We start from the raw sequence: 23,160 nt of genomic DNA, 5'->3' as shown, positions 1-23,160 counted from the left end.
AATTATTTGATAATGATCATTGTTGATTAGCGTTCGAACAACCGGCCCTAGTTGTTACTCGCTCTGATACGATTCGTACGAAGTAACGAAGTAATCAGAGTAATCAAAGTAACGATTTGCCTCTGTGTATAGTAATCGTTACTTTCGGTATTTGTAAGTAACGAGTACTTTGTAACGAATAGATACTTTTTCAACATCACTACTTCATAGGCATTTGTTAACGAATATCTGCAGTTTTCTGTAAGGGTTTTTGTCACTTTCCAGGTTTCACATGCGTAGAGTAAACAAACATGTCATTTACCTGGAATATTCGTATCTCTGTCTTTGTAGTATACAGTATACCCTATTCCACGAATATACGCCTGTTTTAGATTACTTAGACAACGAATATTTTACTGTGCAAAATAAGAAGAACGAAAGTAAATTGCAAATTACATTGTTGTTTATTGGAATAATTATTAGCGCCATTTACTTTTGTACTTCTTATGTTGCACAGTAAAATATTCGTTGTCGAAGTAATCAGTAGCCATGTGGAATGGCCCATATATCTCCACACAGGGTTGAGTATGTTGAATGCTTGTTGAGCTTTTCGTATCCTCATACGAATTTTAGATTATCATTATTATACATAAAATTTACCGTGAAGTAAAACACTCCCTGGTATAGTTGGTATATTTTAATAAAAATTAAAAAATTTTAAAAATCCAAAAGGATTACGTTCAAAACGTTTTCGGACTTATCAGTCCATCATCAGTGAGCCTAAAAGTAAGTAATCCCACTTAATAAAATTGAAAAAGGTGAAATTTTGACTGTTAAAAATTGAAAAGTGTGGTTAAGATTACTTACTCCCTGTCCTTGCAAAATAGCCACAATGCCAAACACTGGTTAAGTTATATGTTCCAACTACATAGTAAAAAGTACTTTTTTCAAGTACAAGGACAGGGAGTAAGTAATCTTAACCACACTTTTCAATTCTTAACAGTCAAAATTTCACCTTTTTCAATTTTATTAAGTGGGATTACTTACTTTTAGGTTCACTGATGATGGACTGATAAGTCCGAAAACGTTTTAAGCGTAATCCTTTTGGATTTTAAAAAATTTTAAATTTTTATTAAAATATACCAACACACCAGGGAGTGTTATTTAATTCACGTTAAATTTTATTTAACTAGATGGTATACAGCAAACCTTCGGGAACTATCCCGTTTTAATTATTATACCGGGTGGTGAATTGGAAAGCGGGCCATAGGAAACTCAATGTAAAATTCTAAGCTGTTAAATTCCTGCTTCCCTAATTATTTTACATCAAAAGTCATCAGAAACTATTTGTAGAGAATTGAATTCTCTATTGAAAACAACTGTTAATATTGTTCTATGAACAATAATTATTCAAAATTTTGTAAAAATATAATACAATTTTCAGAGTAATACGCCAAAGCTAGGCCACACACAATACAATAATGTGTATAAGATTGCATTTGTTGACAATGAATTTATTATATTAACAATTAGAACTGTCAATTTTTTTAATTATTTTATCATTTTTTGTTTAAAGCACAATAAAGTTGATAAGATACCCTTAGTTAAGGAGAAAATATTAATAATAAAGATATTTTCTTCAGTCAATAATGTGCTCACTGTCAGTTAAATAGTAACGTGTGGCCTAACATACCCACACATACCTACTGCGGTAAATACATTATATTTTTCAAAATTTTGGAATGTGTTTAAATCGTAGAACAATTGTAACTTCTGTTTTTAATACAGATTTCAATCCTCTACAAATAACTTCTCATGACTTTTGATGTAACATAATTAGGGAAGCAGGAATTCAACAGTTTAGAATTTTACATTGAGTTTCCTATGGCCCGTTTTCCGATTCACCACCCGGTATATATTTTTTGAATATTTTAAAATACTTTTTTTGTTTGTGAACTCGAGCGGATAAGCACAATTTTGTATTTTCAAAAGAGGGCCACTTAACGAAAATATGTAAGGTCTGCTAAAATAAGCTTGTCAACAAATAAAATTTATTGGAGCGTATAAAAAAATCCTTTTTTCTCTAATTGACAACAAAAATTATATCTGTCTGGCAAATATCAATCAGCGAACATTTGTGGACGAGAAAAATTCAACGAGACAGACAAAATGATATATATATTTTTTGCATAATTGGAGAGTAATTATCTGAAATTGCGTGGTAACTACCAACAAAAAACGGTAACAAAGATACTCCTCCACTTTCATATGGTACTCTTAAAGCTACCCTATCTTTTTCCAAGTATTTTTCTTTTACTTAGTGCGCTTTTACGTGTTGACTCACTGTTATTGTCTGTAATAATTATTAATAATCGTACTGCATACCTATATTAACAGATATTGCAGACCTATATTAACATACACGGCGGAGACAAGGCCTGACACATCTAAAACGAGACGACTACTAGAAACAACAGAGATGAAAATACTCCGACGAATATCAGGGAAAAGTCTGTTGGATAGGGAGAGGAGCGAAAACATAAGAAGATCATGCAATATAGAAGACATAAATGGATGGGTGACAAAACGGAAACAGGAGTGGAACGAACACATTAGTAGAATGGCAGAGGATAGGCTAGTACGAATAGCACGAGATAAGTCACCAAATGGACGAAGAAGTATTGGCAGACCAAGAAAAAGGTGGTGCGATAACCTAAACAATTTAGGAGGATAATATTGAAGAAGAAACAGGCTTTAAAGCCTACATACAAGAAGGAAGAAGAAGAAGAAGAAGTACTGCATACATTTTTGGTTTTCAATCAATTTATTGTACCTTCACCTTGTATTTTCACCTTGTACAACAACTGCAACTTGTTGGAGTTGTTGGACCAACAAAAGGAGATAAGAAAAACCCAAATAATTATCGAGCAATAAATCTTTTAAATACAACACTCAAATTTACAACAAGAATTATAGCGACAAAAATAAACGAACGCAAACTCTGCAAGAGGAATAGCAAGGATTTCGGACAGGAAGATCATGCACGAATGCTGTTTTTGTAATAAGACAAATAAGAGAAAGGTCCCTGGAATACAACAAACCAGCATATAATATGTGCCTGATAGATTCGAAGAAAGCGTTTGGTAGAGTGAGAATTCGGGACGCGATACACTTACTATATGAAAAGGGAATATCACTAGATTTAATCAAAACTATTGAGAATAAAATATATTTATATAAAGATAACATAGCTATGGTAAGATGAAAGGGAAAACTATCGCAACCTATCAAGTATGAAACTGGCATTAGACAAGGAGATTCGCTGAGCCCATTAATATACATATACATAATCTGACAATGGATGAAATCATAAAGAAAGTTAAAAAAAGGGATAAAGGGAGGATATATAATGAGAGAAAAGGGGGATTCCTGGGGAAGTATGGAAAGCATTGGGAGAGACAGAAACAAGGTGGCTAGCAGGTTTATTTAATAGAATTATGGAAGTTGGACAAATGCCAGACGAATGAAGAAGCAGTACACTAGTACCTGTCTTCAAAAACAAGGGAAATATACACCAATTTACAAACTACAGGGCTACAAAACTGCTTAGCCACACCATGAAAATATGGGAGAGAGTAATTGATAGACGGATACGTGAAGAGACCGACATAAATATCCGAGAATCAATTTGGCTTTATGCAGGGCAGATCAACAACAGACGCAATTTTCATTATAAGGCAGTTGATGGAAAAATACAGGAGTAAAGAAACAAACGCTCATATGGTATTCATTGATCTTGAGAAAGCATATGATAGAGTTCCTCGAGAGATTCTGTGGTGGGCACACAATAAGAAAGGAGTCCCTGGTGCATATGTAAAGATTGTGAGGGATATGTATGAGGGAGTAACGACTAGTGTTAGGACAGGTGTGGGAGAGACTGATAAATTTCATGTGAAAGTAGAATTGCACCAAGGCTCGGTGCTTAGTCCGTATTTATTCTCATTAGTTTTGGACCAGATAACAGCGAAACTACAGGGTAACATTCCATGGTGCTTAACGTATGCTGATGATGTCGTGTTAGTAGGAAATAGTGAAAGAGACTTAGAACAAAAACTGGAACAGTGGACACGAGCTCTGGAGGAAAAAGGTTTAAAACTTAGTAGGACAAAAACAGAGTATTTGGAATGTTAATTTAAAGATAGAGTTACTACAAATAAAATGGTATCTTTGGATGGTGAACTGATTTTAAAAAGCAATAGTTTTAAGTACCTGGGATCGGTATTACAGAGTAATGGAGAAATAGATGGAGATGCATGCAGTAGAATTAGGGCTGGATGGATGAAGTGGAAGGAAGTGAGTGGTGTGTTGTGTGACAGAAAAGTTCCAATGAAGCTGAAAGGAAAATTCTATAAAAGAGCCATAAGACCGGCTATGATGTACGGAACTGAATGTTGGGCAGTGAAAAAGAAAGAGGAACAACGAATGCATGTGGCGGAAATGAGAATGCTTAAATGGATGAGTGGAGTGACAAGAAAGGATAAAATTAAAAATGAGTATATTAGGGTAAGTCTAGGTGTGGCACCAATTGATGCCAAAATGAGAGAGCATAGGTTGAGATGGTTTGGTCATATTCAACGTCGAGACGTTAATCATTCAATACGAAGAGTAGCTGAAGTGCAGATTCCTGGTAGGAGTAGGACCCAGGATAGAATTGTGTGGAGAAATGCAATTAGGAAAGCCGACCCCGCATAGGGATAAGGCAAAGATAATGATGATGATATAATGAGGGAAAAGGAAATAAAAATAATCTGTTACGCCGACGACGCCACAATAACAGCCGAAAATGAAGATGACCTACGAAGATTAATTAAAGAATTCGAGACACGGCTCTCATATAGAACATGGTGATCTCAACAGAGAAAACTAAATCGTTAGTGGTATCAGCGGAACCGAGACGATGTAAATTGGTCGTAAATTACAAAATAATAGAACAAGTGATGGAAACAGAATACTTGGGAATAAAATTGACAAGCTACGGAAAAGTGGAAGAAGAAGTACATAAACAAGTGAACATGGCGAACAGAGCAGCAGGATGTCTCAACAAAACAATCTAGAGAAACAAATACATCATAATGGAAACGAAAACCAGGATATATAAATCAACAATAAGACCGATAATGACGTATACAGCGGAAACAAGTGCAGATACGGTGAAAACACAAAGACTGCTGGAAACAGCAGAAATGAAAGTCTTACGAAAAATAACAAACCAAACTCTAAGAGACAGAGTAACAAGTGAGGAAATACGAACGAGATGTGGTATAGAAGAAATAACCATGTGGACCAAAAGAATAAAAATAGAATGTAATCAACACATAGAAAGAATGACAGAAAATAGAATAGTACGAATAGCAAGAGACAAATCGCCAAATGGAAGAAGATCATTGGGACGACCGAGGAAAATATGGTCAGACAATGTCAATTGAGGCTAAAAACCGAATGAAGTAAAACAGGCATTGAGCCTATTTATAAAGTAGGAAGAAGAAGAAGAATCAATTTATTAACTTTTTATTTTTAGAAAAGTCCACAATCTTTAATAAAACCAACCAGCGAAGTATGTAAGCCCGCCGAAATATTGGAATAATAAATTGGGAACGCGGGCTTTAAAGGTTTTAAAGTTTCGTGAACTCGGCCTCCAAATAATCCCAACTTATCTTGGTCGACTGCCATTCACCGATGAGAACCTAAAATCGACGAGGAGAGGAGGAGAGAATCCAAGATTTATGTTCTCATTGATGTAACCTAGGAAATCCAATTAAAGTTTTGTCAATGGTTCACAATTAATTTCCAACTGTAATAATAGTGCGGCGGCTTAACAGCCAATTTTGCCGCTAGACATGGAACAATAATGCGGTTAAGTCCGATGAAAGCCCCCATTGAACGGGGATTTATCACTTTGACTGTGTTGTGACCTCTGGATTTACATTTCGGATGTATAGAGCACTAGTCATAAAAAAAAGACGGAATAAATTAACAATTGGTTTTTCGAGAGGTGTTTCTCGAGAGGTTACGACTTTTAGTAAAAACGTTTAGTAAATTCTAACATGAAGTAAAACCACTTCTATGTAAATTGGTATATTTATTAAAACTTAAAAAATCCCAATGGATTGAATAAAATATGTCCAATTCAGAACGTTTTCAGACCTATCGGTCCATCATCAGTGAATCTACAATAAAATAAGTAATCCCACTATTAGAATTGAAAGATGGTTGAAATTTTTTAAAAGCTAAAAAAGTGTGGTTAGGTTACTTACGTGCATACTTGCTAAATAGCCCCAGAACCAATAAATGGTTGAATTTAAAATTCGATTTACATTATTTAAAAATAATATTAAACTAGAGTTGCACAAGTTTGACTTGAATGTTTGAACTTGACTTGAGTTTGACTAAATTTCAAGTCAAACTCAAGTCAATGCTTCCGACAAATAATTCAAGTCAAGTCAAACTGGTCAATCGTATAGGTTTGAAAATTCAAACTGTTTGTCAAACTAGTTTGAAAAAGTTTGAAAAATAATTTATTTCGTAGAGATATACTTTTTTGTTGAGATAGACATGTTAGTTGCCAATTAAGATAAGAAATTTAATAATACAATGAGTTCCATATAAAAGTAACTTGATATAGGAAGCGATTATAGTCAAAAGAGGGTAATAAATTTCTTAAAAATGATTGCTGTATGCCTAGAATAATTGCTTGCAAGTTTCGTTGTATCACTGTTTTATATTTTTATTTAAGTTTTATTACTACATTAAAACAAAGAATTCGTTGAATGGTTTTTTTATCATAACAAGACAGACAGATAAAACCCAATAAACCCGCTATTTCGGATAATTAAGAAAACTTAATGCATCTACATTATTTTTTTTAATTTAAACCCAAACATAACATTATTTGTAGCCTGTATCCTAAGAAAATATAAAACCAATAACCCTATGGCCAGTTTTAAATTTTAAAGAAATACTACCTGCAGGGAACTGCAGGTTGGTACCAGATGTTGTTTTCGATGAGATAAATGCCTCTGTTAATAAAAGAAAGTCACAAAAACTCAAAATGATTATTTTGAATTGTCCTTTGATCAACCAAATAGTATTTTTTGCAACCATTAACGGCATAGCGTAACGTGCCCCCTGTCAAAATATTCAATGTGTTTTAAATGTATTTATTTTTTTCAAATTCTGAGAAAACTAATAAATATTTTTGAAAAATTTAAAAGCAGCATGAAAGATTACATTATTTCTGAGGGCGGAAAATCCCTGAAAACTTCTACAATGTTTATTTTAATAAGTTACAGAGTGAAAATAAAAGGGAAAATGTAGTGTGATTTTTAATTGAAATATTTCATTCACAAGAAACTTACATATTATTTATTCTAAGGGACTTTCGGCTCTCGGTAATAACGTAATCTTTAATTCTGCGTCTTGGCGAATGGATTTAGTGTCCGCAGTCATATAAACCCAAACAAACAACAATTCTGCGTTTAAATTTTTCAAAAATGCAGGATTCGAAAAAAATGAATATCTACATTTAAAACACATTAAAAATTTTGACAGGCGACATTTTGCACCTTTCCCCTTAACGAGAACTCGTAATAACAAAGTGCTTTATTCCTGTTCGAAAGTCAAACTATCCGTGTAGATTCATTTCTTCATATTACAAGTTGTAAGACCCGTTTAGTAATTCCTAAGTTCTTTATATCTTGAATGTACTAGTCTGGTTACTGGTTAGTTTTTTTTTGTGAAACTTTTTATTAAATATAATATATTAGATTATAAATCTGGTACATTCCAGGTCAAATCACTCAGTCAAAAACTTTTGGATCTCAGATTTGTCTGAAACTTAGTGTATAGCTTCTGCTTAATTCTACTTTTTTTCTCTAAAAATACCATTTTAAGCGATTTCATAGTGATTTGGTATTAATTTAAACAAATTTGCATTTTTTATCGTAAATATCAATAGAAAAAATAATGCACGGACTCAAAAATTCATTATAACGCATTATAACAAGTTATTTTAATTAAAAACAAGTTTTTGATAAAATTTTTGACGACACAAAAAAATTATAATAAAAGAAATTATAGGAAATCCTATTTTCAACAATTTCATTACTTACTCTTTTTGTCAAAAAGGTAAAAATAGCGGAGATATTGAGCAAAAACGGTTCTCCTTTAAAATCAAGATGACGGCTAACGTAACGGCGGAATTCATTCTACACTACTGTCGGCTCCCTAAAGATTAGAAAAATAGAATCTTGCTTGGGTAGCTCGGCATGCAAGATCGAATGCTAACCCGACTGGACTATATATAATTTTGACTCTGATATTATTGCATGTAACTTTTCTTGTATTGTAAAACTATATAAATTCTTCAAACCACCTAAAGTCCTGTGTTTTGGCTATGTGTGGGCAAATTTTCAGCCAAATCGAAGAACTTATATTTTGGGAATGGAGGAACATGTAAAAAACAGTATTTTAACGTTTTCTACACTAAAATTTGATCAAAAACTTGTTTTAAATTAAAAAACTTGTTATAATGCCTAATATTCACATTTTTGAGTCACTTCGATTAAAACATTGTTTTTTCCATTAATATGTTACGATAATAAAATGCAAATTTATTTAAATAAACACCGAATCTCTGAAAAATCGCTTAAAATGAGAGTTTGAGAAAAAGAAGAAAAAGAAAACGGTTCGACCATCAATGTCTTATTTTTACCATATAGATCCGCCATTGGCGAAGTAGCAGAGAGAATTGGAAATAAACACGTTGCCCAATATGATATTCAAACTTCAAACTGTTTGAAGAAGTTTGATTTCAAGTCAAACTTAAAGATATCGAAATCAAGTCAAGTCAAACTTTTTTACAAAAAAAGTTTGGTTTTCAAGTCAAGTCAAGTTTGCTGAATAAAATCAAACTAGTTTGACTTGACGCATCTCTATATTAAACAAGCTAAACGCCGATGTTACAGGATATAACCTACGGGAACATGGTGAAACCCTACCAAAAACTCGATCAACCATCTTAGGACAACTTTGACTATAAAGTGTCAAAAGTGTGTAAGGAACTGTTTGAAGTCACATTGACAGTAGAGAAAAAGGGAGTCGATTTTTCAATGTTTATTAACCAAAAGGTCATGACCCAAAACAAATGATAAAGATTTTAATATCTGAAAATGTCTAACATTTTTAAATCTATTGGTTTTTGAAAAGAAAATTGTGATATACAAATTAATTTAGAATATAAGATTATTTATGTTGACTGTATACTATAACATTAGATTGATCAAATTGATAGAAAGAAAGTTAAGCTGCTGTCAATAATGATAAAAAGATAAAAAAGATGATGGTGAGAGAAGAGAAAGAATAAGTACATATTAGTTGGAATGTTATTGTACAAAATGAATAAATTGGTACATAGGCAAGTTAATCAATCAAGTCTATATTGTATTGGTGGTTGTATATGTAAAAGGAAAATATTGTTATTTAAAAATAAATGAAATTTTTTTTTGTAAATAATGGATTTGAGTTAGGATACAGTCAAATACTTAGTAATTATTATGAGATGTTTTATTTTATTTTAAAAAATTTTGAGAGAATTCTTGTGACAAAGTGAGGGTATGTGAAGTTAAAGATAAAGAAATGTATGATTATAGCTGAGTCCAGTTGATACAAGAATGAAATTAAAATGAAATTAATATTGAAAATGTACTGAATAAAATAAAACCAAAGTAAGAAAAAAGAATATTGATATAATTTAATTGTAGTAATAATGGATCTGAATGTGAGAACTGAAATTAAATGATGGGATGTTAGTTGGAGAGGTAAAAATTACTTGGAAAAATTCAAAGACAAAAAGTAGAGGGCTGTGGTGTAAGGTATAAAGACAAGAATTTTAAGGGAAAGAGAGGGATAAAGAAGATGGGGTGTGGAATTTAAACTGAATGAAGTAATGAAATGAAAACCAATTACCAATTACCAATTTACATAAAAGTGGTTTTACTTCATGTTAGAGTTTTTTAACTATATGGTATACAGCCAACCTAGGGAACTTCCCTTTTAGTTTAGTAAATTCTTCTTGACGTGCCTATCCGTGACGAATGTTGGCGATCATCATGGCAATCTTCACTTTATCTGCAGCAACGTGGAAAAGCTGCACAGATGTTGTGTTAAACCAGGTTCTGAGGTTCTTCAACCAGGATGTTCTTCTTCTTCCTGGACCTCGCTTTCCAAATATTTTTCCTTGCAGGATGGCTTATATGAGGGCATATCTGGATTCATTTCGCATAATGTGTCCAAAGTATTCCAACTTTCGAGATTTGATGGTGGTCATTACCTCTCGGTTCTTCCCCATTCTTCTAAGGACCTCCTCATTTGTGACCCGATCAGTCCATGGGATTTTAAGAATTACGAATTGTCCGATATAGCCACATCTCAAATGCTTCCAACTTTCGGCACATATCTTCGTTCAAGGTCCATGATTCAACACCATAAAAAAGGACAGAGAAGACGTACCATCTCAACATTCTTACTTTTATACCAAGAGAAAGGTTGTGGCTCTTGAAAAATGCGCCCATACGGTTAGAGATTGATCTAGCTTTTCCGATGCGCGCTCTTATCTCTTGGTTGTTGGTCCATTCTTCTATTATGGTGCCGAGGTAGTTGTAGTGCCTCACTCTTTCTACAGGGTTTTGTATAGAGTTGACCTTCTGTTATCTTTTTCTTGCTGACGATCATAAGCTTTGTTTTCTTTACGTTTATATTGAGTCCATATTGTTGACTATAATACGTGATTTTGTTCATGAGGACTTGTAGGTCTTCTAAATTGTCCGCAAATACTATGGTGTCATCTGCATACCTGATGTTACTTAGTCGGTACCCGTTTAGTAGAATACCTTTTTCAGTTTCGTGCAAAGCTTCAATAAATATTCTTTCAGAGTAAAGATTGAAAGTTAGGGGGGACAAAATGCAGTCCTGCCTCACTCCACGCATGATTTTCACATATTCGGTGAGTTCACCGTCAACTCTGAGGTTTGTAGTCTGACTCCAGTAAAGGTTTCTAATTATTTTCAGATCTTGGTTGTTAATTCCTGCTTCTTTTAGTATTTGCTTCATCTTGGCATGCTGTACTCGATCAAACGCTTTCTCGTAATCAACCAGACATGCGTATACGTTCGCAATTGACGTCTCTGCATTTCTGGAATAAAATTTGTATTGAAAACAAAGCCTCTCTTGTACCAACAGCATTTATGAACCCGAACTGGTTGGGCGAAATTTGACTTTCACCTAGCTTGTAAATTCTCGTATGGATTACCTTTAGGAACAATTTTAGGAGATGACTCATCAGGCTTAGGCGGCACACATAGTGAAAGCGGGTTCCTGCTTACGGGCAAACCGCGCGGTTCTCGCGCGCGGGTATGGTAACACAGTGAAGACGGGTAAAAGCGAGAGAGATCGTTCTCGGCAGTTGCGTCTACTACTTGTAGCAAAATGTCGTCTTACGATGACGATATAATTGCTTTAGATTCTGTTTTGACTAAACTGAAAAAAAAAGAGAGTTGGTGTACATCCTATTAATCACATAAAGATTAATTTATGGAGAATATCATCATCTATTTCAAAAATTAAAAGATAATGAACGATTCTTCCAGTATATGAGAATGACTCAAGAGACTGTTAAATATATTTTGGAGAAAGTGGAGTATCGTTAAAACCAATATTAAATGCTCAATTTACAGTCAACCAACAGAATATCGAAAGAGTTGAGCAATATACATATTGCTCAACTGCGTTGAGTTGAGCAAACAGCGAATAATAAAAGCGAAAGCAGCATACGTTAGAATGAGACCCATTTTCAACAGTCGAGACATATCATTAAAAACAAAATACCGTCTGTTGAAATGCTGCATATTCACAGTTCTGCTCTACGGAATAGAAGCGTGGGCACTAACTGTTGCATCTATGAATCGGCTCGAAGCTTTCGAAATGTGGTGTTATAGACGCATCTTACGTATATCCTGGGTTGACCGAATTACTAATGTGGAAGTCCTGCGTAGAATAGGGAAAGAGTGTGAAATTCTCAAAACCATCAAAACAAAAAAATTAGAATATCTAGGAAATGTAATGAGAAATCAATAACGTTACGGCCTTCTCCAACTGATTCTCCAAGGGAAGGTAAATGGTAACAGAGGACCGGGAAAAGACGCATTTCCTGGCTTCAAAATTTACGAAAGTGGTATAACACCACTACCACTGAACTGTTCCACGCTGCGGTAAACAAAGTTAAGATAGCCATGATGATCGCCAACATCCGGAACGGATAGGCACTTTAAGAAGAAGGAGTATCGTTTAATTAAAAACTGGTGTAATTTACATAAGCAGGCAATCCTTCCGGAAGAAAGGCTTGTTATAACATTGAGGTAACTAGTTTTGTTGTAAATTTATTTTTCAAGTACTTATTTAGTTAATAGTTAATACTGGAATGATTTTAGAAATACCTAATAAGTCACACAAAATTACGGTTTCAATAAGATTTGACTTTATTACTTTTGTTTATTATAATGTACAATTTATAAAATTATTCCATGGAGAACTATTAATTCTTATTATAAAAGAGGGAATAAACTAAATTCTCATTCGAGTAAACATTAAAACCGCGCGGAAAAAACTAAATTCTCATTCTAGCAAAAGCGGTCAGGCGGGTTGAAGCGGTTGCCCCGCGCGGACCTGCTTTGACTATGTTCGTGTACATTTAAAGACGTGCATTCTTTTTGAAAACGTTTAAAAGCGGGTCCGCGCGGTTTAACCGTAAGCGAAACCGCTCCACTGTGTGCGCCGACTTATCGTACGGTATTCTTCGCATTTTTTGGCTCCTGTTTTTTTTGGAAGTGCAATAAACTCAGACTTCAGCCATTCTGTTGGTATTTCTCCAGAGTTGTATATGTTGTTGAATATCTTTGTGATTATTTCTATTGATTCGCTGTCCATCAGTTTAAGTAGTTCTGCTTGTATATTAGCGGGATCTGCTGCTTTGCCATTCTTTAGCTGTGTTATGGCAGAATAAACTTCCTTCTGTAATATTCTTGGTCCATCATTTACCTCTTTTAGTAAATAGGAACCTACAATTTTATTGTTTGCAATCGACAACAATTGACTGTAATGATTGGCTTCTTTAGCTACGCATTCAGCTCGCCGACAGGTACCGAGCGCGTATCGAAACACACGCCGCCCCACCAGGCTTTCACCACTACCGATGGATGCCAGGAGGTGGTCAATCGAAATGATATTTAATAGAGAGTGGAGCAACAGAAATCAGAAAATCAGTTCCCGCTAGCATAATGAGCTAAAAGGAACTCACTCAGTCACTGGGCCACCAGCCGGTGGCCACCCGGTTTCTAACGAATTGAGTTGGAAAGAACCAGAGTTTTGCAGCATACTGAGCTAATATTAGACTCCCTCCCTGGTCACACTAGAGTAGTGAGCTGGTGAAACCAATTTGGGCTAAGACGTAGTGAGTCGAAGCCTGCAGCGGAGCGATTTTGTATTGAGGAATTGCTTCGTTGGTAATCGGATTGCTTCGTTTTATGCATGTGTGTGTAGCTATTAATATCTCGATTCCGTATTGAGGGATCGCGTGATTGCTTCTTTATACTAACATTGTTACCGTGTTTTGATACTAATAGATACAATGTTGTTTTTCTTTTATAGACAGTCGCCGAGGTGACTATCTTCGGGGGCACAACGAAGACTAGAATATTGTTTTGTTATTTTAATTAAACCTCTCTTTTACTGAGTCTGTTGTCCGAAAGAACTACCCGTAACATGACAAAGCTCATGGTACAGACAAATCGATAAGACATGACAGTGTATGTGGTAAGAGTACAATTTGACACTCTTCGTAATTAAATTACTAAACAACACCCTACTATGACATCATTTCGACCTCATTTGGTCATCAGGTACGGATAGCTGAATACAAACTCAAATATGAAGGCCAATAAGCATCTCTAGAATTTATCCCACATAATTAAATTGATTTTTCCAAAGCAATAAAACAGTTATCACAAATTTTAACAGCGAAACGATTACAGTGTATAAAGATCTATTGCTTACTGACATGACCCACAATATGGGAGACAATCTAATGTTAAAACAATTGGTCCTCAAGATATTACAAAATTTGTGAACATTAATAATATGTATCTAGGAATGGGGATGACGCAAAATATTAATGATTTAGATGACGAATTCGAACGATTTTTAGGAAAAATGAAAGCGTTTCTTAATTACAGCTTCTATGGAACTAAAAAAAGAAATAGTATTGCAGATTCAGGCATGGGCAAGATAAACCTATTAAATAAAAGTAGCTTTAACAGATGCCAAAGTCTTTTACCACTAATGTCAAAATTCCCCCGAATTTGTAATTCTCAAGACCTACAAACGATGAAAACGATCGATGACGATTTATAACGAATGGAGGAAACTTCAAAAATACCACGATATTCCAATAGAATTCAAAAATCTAGATGAATTAGATTTTCAAGTGGGCCAAATAAAACATTTTGACGGTAATCCTCTATTTGCTAATTTGAGTTACTTTGTATTGTCGGTGTTAACTTTAGCTCACTCAAATTTATGGTTTGACATTTTTCAAAAGTAAATTTAATAAAGCAGAAATGCAGGAACCGCTTGACAACAGACATTCTATAATAATATGGTCATTGTTTAAAAAATAATAATTATTTTATACACAATGATATTGGCATTACGCATTCATCCCAATCCTTTTAAGTTCAAGAGGGTTGTGTCAATTTTACACTGACATAAATAATAGTTACAACTATGAATACAACAAATTTATATAATAAAGAAGTTGATAATGAACTGCAAGAAGTTAAGTTCACATTAACTGAATAGTGAATGTTTGTTTACTTAAGTTTTTTTCTTTTATATAATTTGTTTGTTTATTATATTAGTTTGTTAATTTGTCTTCATTTGTTTCTTTTACAAACAATTAAATATATACAATGCCTTTTCAACTTTGTTAATTTCTTATTCAATAGAGTATAAGTATGATTATTTCATTCATAGGAGATTCTGACCAATAGAAAGCTACAGAAATAAAAATTAAAGTGATAATTTTTGAAAATATCCCGTCGTCAAGTATATTACGTCAGATGCCCTTCGTTGCTACGAAAAAATACATTCAGTGACATTAATGACAATTACTGTCTTAAAAGTTATAAAAGTAATGACTTTCAACCGTCAAATATTTATAACAACTGTTTGTTTAACTGTAGTAATTTGTACTTACATAAATAAATTACAATAAAATTTTGGTTTCGAACAGTTTTATTCATGAAATAATCGCAGCAAATTGCACTCGATCTCTAAAATTATTATCGAATTGTTTCCCTCGTGCCACTTTGACATAATTTCACTCCCCTTCGGGTCGTGAAATTAAAACTGTCAAAGTGTCAGTCGGGAAAAATTCGATAATTTTAGAGCTCTTGTGCAATTACTACTGATTATTTCATTAATAGGAGATTCTGACCAATAGAAAGCTACAGAAATAAAAATTAAACTGATTATTTTTTAATGATTTTAACTTCCAATCGCATAGTAAGATATTTGATCACGTGTTTAACTCTGTCCAATCAGATTAAAATTATACTGAGAATATTCTACTATAGAAAATTACCGATAGAATTTTTTTAAGCAGATTGTTTCTGTTTAATGGCAACCAGTTTTCTAGTTTTGACAACTGTCACATTTAAGAAAATATCCATAATATACGTATTAAAAAATAATCTTACGAATATCACACGACAGTAAGAATAAATAAGAAAATAATGCTTCATTTTTACTCAAAGTTGTCATTGGGCAATAGCCACTCGAGCCCTGCGGGCTCTCGTGTCTATTGCCAGACAACAAATTTTCGAAAAACTGTCGCATTATTTTCAATTTATTCTCACTCTCTTGTGATATTATACCCGATTATTTCATTCATAGGAGATTCTGACCAATAGAAAGCTACAGAAATCTGAATTAAATCGATAATTTTTGATAATCTCCCGTCGTTAAGTATATTACGTCAGATGCCCTTCGTTGCTACGAAAAAATACATTCAGTGACATTAATGACAATTAATGTTTTAAAAATTATAAAAGTGATGACTTTCAATCATCAAATATTTATAAAAACTGTGTGTTTAATGGTACTTACATAAATAAATTACAATAAAATTTTGGTTTTGAACAGTTTTATTCATGAAATAATCGCAACAAATTGCACTCGACCTCTGAAATTAATATAGAATTTTTTCTCTCGTGACACTTTGACATAATTTCACTCGCCTTCGGCTCGTGAAATTAAAACTGTCAAAGTGTCACTCGGGAAAAATTCAATAATTTCAGAGCTTTTGTACAATTACTACTGATAATTTTTGATAATCTCCCGTCGTCAAGTTAATAACGTCAGATGCCCTTCGTTGCTATGAAAAAATACATTCAGTGACATTAATGACAATTAATGTTTTAAACCAGTGGTGCTCAGACTTTTACTGCGAGGGATCTACCACATAAACTGCAAACGTCCAGCGATCGACTGCTAGGAAAAAAGCAATTTTGAAAATAAAAATTTTTATTGCACATTTCTATTTGATAAAAAGTTGTAACTACATAGAGTTGTAATTACAGCAATGTTTTTCATCTTAATTTTATTTGGATGTTGATGCATGGCGATGCATGGTACTATTATATAATATCGGTTTACAACGTTCTTCGACGTCTTCCGATTTCCAATCTCCATCTCGTTCTGTCATTCCATAGATCGTCCTCGAGTTCTCTGTCCTTGATTTCTCTATCAACTCCTTCTCTCCAACTTCTTCTAGGCCTTCCTGGTCTGCGCCTTCCTCTTGGTTGCCATTCGAGGATTTGTCTTGGTATTCTATTCTCCGGCATTCTCCTTACGTCTCCATACCAGCTGAGTTGTTTCGTCCTGATGTCGTCAACAATAGCACTGCATATCATCCACAAGTTTTTCATATATGATGGTACGTAATTGCCAAGCTAAAAGCAATCATGATGAGAGATGTTCGTCAGTTAGCCGATTACGACACTTTAATTTTAACACCTTCATTAATTTGGGAAAATGCAAACTCTCACACAAGTACGTTGATCCAAAGAATGCTGTGAGCTGAAGAGCTACTTGCCTCAAAGAGGGATATTTGTCAGGGGATATGAAAGACCAAAATTTCGTATCGGTCGCTCTGGACTTTTATTTTCAGTACCTCATTTTGAACGGACAGTACATATATTGAAAGTAACGGATATTTCAGAATGGATTAGACATGAATGTTACAATATCTGTCAGTTTTTAAAAATTAGCGAAGCTTCTTTCAAAGTCTCTACGAACTGCTTGCAGCTCCATCTCATAATAAACAACTTTTTTCAACAATGGAATGTTGTTTAACTTCTTTCTCTTCCTTTGATCAATCGATAATTTCAATTTTTTGACAAAGGAGTCAGCAAGTGTGGTGAGTCAGCACAGTCCCCGTCTTTTCCCATTTGTATTTTTTTCAATGAATCGCGATCGACTTCAAAATCTTTGGCGATCGACCGGTCGATCGCGATCGACACTTTGAGCACCGCTGTTTTAAACATTATAAAAGTGATGACTTTCAACCGTCAAATATTTATAACAACTGTGTGTTTAATTGCACTAATTTGTACTTATATAAATAAATTACAATAAAATTTTGGTTTTGAACAGTTTTATTCATGAAATAATCGCAACAAATTGCACTCGATCTCTAAAATTAATATATAATTTTAGAGCTCTTGTGCAATTACTACTGATAATCCGTACTTAAAATACGATAATTTAAACAACATGGAAACAGAAACGTATCTGCAAAATGATATTTTTGGTGGTCGGGCCTACTACACTAATATAGCTCTATCGTTTTAAATAGGTTTCTCTCATTTCGTACCGTTGAAAGCGCATATCTACCTTAAATTATTTTCGATACTATAAATGTTTCACACATAACGGCATCGAGAGAACAAATGTCTTTGTGTGCTATGCTTATTTTCAAGGTTCTGTTTTTATGCTCAAACTTTAATTTCTTTTCCGAAATTAAACTAAAATTAAACTATATAAAAACACCGTAGCTTCGCTATCTCCTTTTTACGAACTTCTTTGTTCTCGACAAAGTTTGAAACAAGTTTTATCCAATAAAATAAAACCCCTTGTGGTATTACCTCTGATAAAATCATCCCAACGCAATTACACAAATCCAGATCCGTTTTAAAAGCTAATCAAAGTGTATATAAGTGCTGCTACCCCTTTTAAAAGTTTACTTTCCAATTATTCAACCATTCACAATCTACCACTATTTTGCGACGATACGAGATACGCCAAATCTATCCGGTTGCCATTTGTAATAATTCCGCACTTGGTGGAGAATGTTTGCCATAATTACATCTGTGAAACAGAATTGCAAAGTTCTGATTATATCGAGTAAGCGGAGAAGGTACATGAAATCCCGCCTGATGCAATAAATCACACCAATTAATTTCGGGATTGAGTAATTCCCGTAGAAATCTCCTACTCGAGGATCTGATACTTTTTGGAAATTAATCGCTTTCTAATTTCCGACATAAACCATCACAAAGAAAAACAAAATGTTGAAGTAAGATAGGTTGTAAAGTCTTTATTATTAATTAATTTATATATACATACAACTAATTAATTTATGATATTTTTATTTATTACCTGACAATACGAGTTTATCTCAAATCTAAATTGCTCTCTACAGGGTGTAACAAAAATACAGGTCATAAATTAAAGTACATATTCTGGGACCAAAAATAGTTCGAATGAACCTAACTTACCTTAGTACAAATATGCACATAAAAAAAGTTACAGCCCTTTGAAGTTACAAAATGAAAATCGATTTTCTCGAATATATCGAAAACTATTAGAGATTTTTTATTGAAAATAGGCATGTGGCATTATTATGGCAGGAACATCTTAAAGAAAAATTATAGTGAAATTTGTGCACCCCCTAAAAATTTTATGGTGTTTTGTTCCCTTAAACCCCCCCCCCCAAACTTTTGTGTACGTGCCAATTAATTTTTATAGTGGTACCATTAGTTAAATTAAATATTTCCAAAACTTTTTCGTCTCTTAGTATTTTTTCGATAAGGCAGTTTTTATCGAGATGCGGCCTTTTTTTAATAAGTTTACATACAAAATGTATGTTGGTTTTGTGCCTTTAAACCCCCCAAATGTTTGTGTACGTTCCAATTAAACTATTACTCCGGTACCATTAGTTAAACACAGTCTTTTTAAAACTTTTTTGCCTCTTTGTATTTTTTAGATAAGTCACCTTTTATCGAAATGTGGCTTCTCTTTTAATATGGTTCAAAATATACTTGAAAATGTAAATCATAAATAAATTTTCATATTATTACCAAGTGTCCATAATCGTACTTAACCATATACAAATATGTGGTGGATTTGAAAAATATTCAAAATATCTCGATAAGAACTGATTTTTCGAAAAAGTACTGAGAGGCAAAAAAGTTTTTAAAACATTGTGTTTAACTAATGGTACAATAATAATAATTAAATTAGGACGTATACAAAAGTTTGGGGGGTTTAAAGGAACAAAACCCCCATAAAATTTTTGAGGGGTTTCCAAATTCCACTATAATTTTTTCTTAAGATACTACTGCCATAATAATGCCACATGTCCATTTTAAATAAAAAAAGCTCTAATAGTTTTCGATATATTGGGAAAAATCGATTTTCATTTTGTAACTTCAAAGGGCTGTAACTTTTTTTATGTGCATATTTGTACTAAGGTAAGTTAGGTTCAATCAAACTATTTTTGGTCCCAGAATATGTGAATAAATTTATGACCTGTATTTTTGTTACACCCTGTATATAAATATGTAGTATACGCCTGTGCCAATATAATTGTTCTGAGGCCATTACCTGGAACACGACACTAGAAACTAGATTATTCGATAGACAGGGCCGGTATAGCAATATATAGAAATGAACTAACAACTGTGTGGAAATATCCTCCGGTTTGTATTTTATACTCAAGAGGAAGCAGTAGCAATCAACAGGTAGCGAAAACGCGTTCCAAGATTGCGGCTGTAATTTTGAATATTTTTTCGAGATATTTGGCACACGTATTCGTAATATAATAAAGAATGGCGGTACAGAGCCCAATATGAAAAATATATTAATATGTGGAAATTACTCTGTAATTAAATACAATATTAAAAAAAGAGCCTGTACCGCCATTAAGAAGAACAAAAAATACACTTTCTTCAAATAAACTTTTTTATCCGATACCTAGGTTTTCTGTCATTTTGGAACTACTAAATTTTTTTATTTCATAAGTAGTTCCAAAATGACACAAAATCTAGGCATCGGATAAAAAAGTTTATTTGAAGAAAGTGTATTTTTTTGTTCTTCTTAATGGCGGTACAGGCTCGTTTTTTTAATATTGTATTTAATTACAAAGTAATTTCCACATATTAATATATTTTTCAAATTGACACAAAATCTAGGTATCGGATAAAAAAGTTTATTTGAAGAAAGTGTATTTTTTTGTTCTTCTTAATGGCGGTACAGGCTCGTTTTTTAATATTGTATTTAATTACAAAGTAATTTCCACATATTAATATATTTTTCAAATTGGGCTCTGTACTGCCATTCTTTATTATATTACGAATACGTGCGCCAAATATCTCGAAAAAATATTCAAAATTACAGCCGCAATCTTGGAACGCGTTTTCGCTACCTGTTGATCGCTACTGTTTCCTCTTAATTTTAATCTAAAACCGCCGTTTTAATTTATAAACTAACTTATCTAATGACCAAGAAGTTAATTTAATTTTTGTAATCAAATGCTTTATTAAAGAAGCTAAATTTGGGCAGAAAATGATAAGAAATTACAGGTAAAACCAGAACCTCTTTTATACGGTACCACAACGGTACTCTGAAACATCCAAGACACAAGAAGGTACACAGAACGACGAATATAAAAAATAAAGAAGAAAATAAATTAACATAAGATAAAAAAAATAATGGGGAAATGGCAAAAATATTTTAAAGAGGGATACGGAAAAGCAATATGAAGAAACAGACATAAATTAAAAGCAAGAAATAGAGCCCATAAAAAAATAAGAATTAGAACAGACAGCCAAGGTGATAAACCTAAGCCTAAGTAAAGCAATGGGCAATGCTATTATCACCCCAGAAATGATAGATACATAGGAAAAGAATTAATGCATAATGCACCAAGCTGTCAAACAAAGATACATGCTAAGCCCACTACTTTTTTCAGTAGTGTTAATATGAAGCATTGAAAAAATCCAAAGAAAAGATGAGAAAGCTCCCACTAGGATATTGGAAAATGAAACAAATACCTACAACCATCCGAACTACTATTAGCCAACGGCATGGTCTTGGTGGCGAATGAATATCAAAGATAAACATGAAAATAAACGCAGATAAAACAAAAACAATGGTAACAGCTGGGACGAAAAAGATACAAGAGATGCAGCTAGAGCAAGTAGTTCACTTTTAAATTCCTTGGAGCAATCATAGTTTTAAATGACTTTCGACGATGAATATTTTCTGAAACTGTTATCGTGTGGCATGCCTAATTTAAGCATTATATTTATATGAGATTGAGCCACGATTATTGGTTTAACGAAAATTACATTTTTAATTAAGTATTCGATGTCCACTCCGAAAATCGGTCTCAAAAAAGATTATTCTAAAAATACTTTGTTACGTTATGTATGTCTTCTAAAAAAACAATAACGAAATAAAGGAAGTTTTTTAGAGGAAAGTCTTTCGACCACACATTTGTTGTGGGTTGTGGCCTAAGATCTAGGCCAGATATGTCAATTTTTGAGAAGACATACATAACCTAATAAAACCAGATACAATCTTCCCATAATTTTTTAGATTATTTTTTGATGATTTTAACTTCCAATCGTTTAGTAAGATATTTGATCACGTGTTTAATTCTGTCCAATCAGATTAAAATTATACTGAGAATTATCTACTGTAGAAAATTACCGATATAATTTTTTTAAGTAGATTGTTTCTGTTTAATTGCAACCAGTTTCCTAGTTTTGACAACTGTCACATTTAAGAAAATATCCATAATATACGTATTAAAAAATAATCTTACGAATATCACACGACAGTAAGAATAAATAAGAAAATAATGCTTAATTTTTACTCAAATTTGTTGTCATTGGGCAATAGCCACTCGGCCCTGCGGGCTCTACTCGTGTCTATTGCCAGACAACAAATTTTCGAAAAACTGTCGCATTATTTTCAATTTATTCTCACTCTCTTGTGAGATTATACCCGAGTATTGTTTTTTGAGAATTAAAAATGTAATTTTAATTACACCCATAATTGTGGCTCAATCCCATACAAACATAATACTTAAAGATGAATATTTGAATATGCTTATGCAGTGTACAACAGCAATGAATATTATTAACTTGATAATGGATTTTTAATGCAACAAGTTAAATGACTAATCGTTTAAATGTTTTTAGAAGTCATAAACAAATTCCATGAAAGATTAATCACTAGTGTTATCACAGAATTTATAATAATATTATTTGAATTGAATTTATGTAGGCACTACTGTGTAATATTATAATATGTAAAGGCGGAGACAGATATCCGCGCCGCGAACTCCGCGCCGTGTGTGCGCCGCGCGTTCGTGGCGCGGTTATTGTTCGTTAAAATTTTTCATTTTGACGATCCAGAGGAAACTTACGAACGTTTAGTAATTGTAGATAATCATGTCTCTGTCCTGTACTTCTACTACATCTTATTTTGGTATTGTTCTGAAACTATTTTCTTGTGTCATCTTATGCAATTTACTATTTTATGTGGAATAAGCTACAGTTTGGGAACATTTCGGGAACTACCTTTTTCGCTTCCTTGCAACACAAATATAATGGTAGGGGAGCCCAAGCGGGGATTTTTGCAGTTACTCGAGCTCGTCAGATTATCATATGGGGAGAAACGTGGTACCCTGCAGATGTACCTCCACCATATATTGGCTCTTAA

This window comes from Diabrotica virgifera, chromosome 7, assembly GCF_917563875.1.
Source record: "Diabrotica virgifera virgifera chromosome 7, PGI_DIABVI_V3a".
In the NCBI taxonomy this organism is placed as follows: Eukaryota; Metazoa; Arthropoda; class Insecta; order Coleoptera; family Chrysomelidae; genus Diabrotica; species Diabrotica virgifera.
This window is presented reverse-complemented; position numbering follows the sequence as displayed.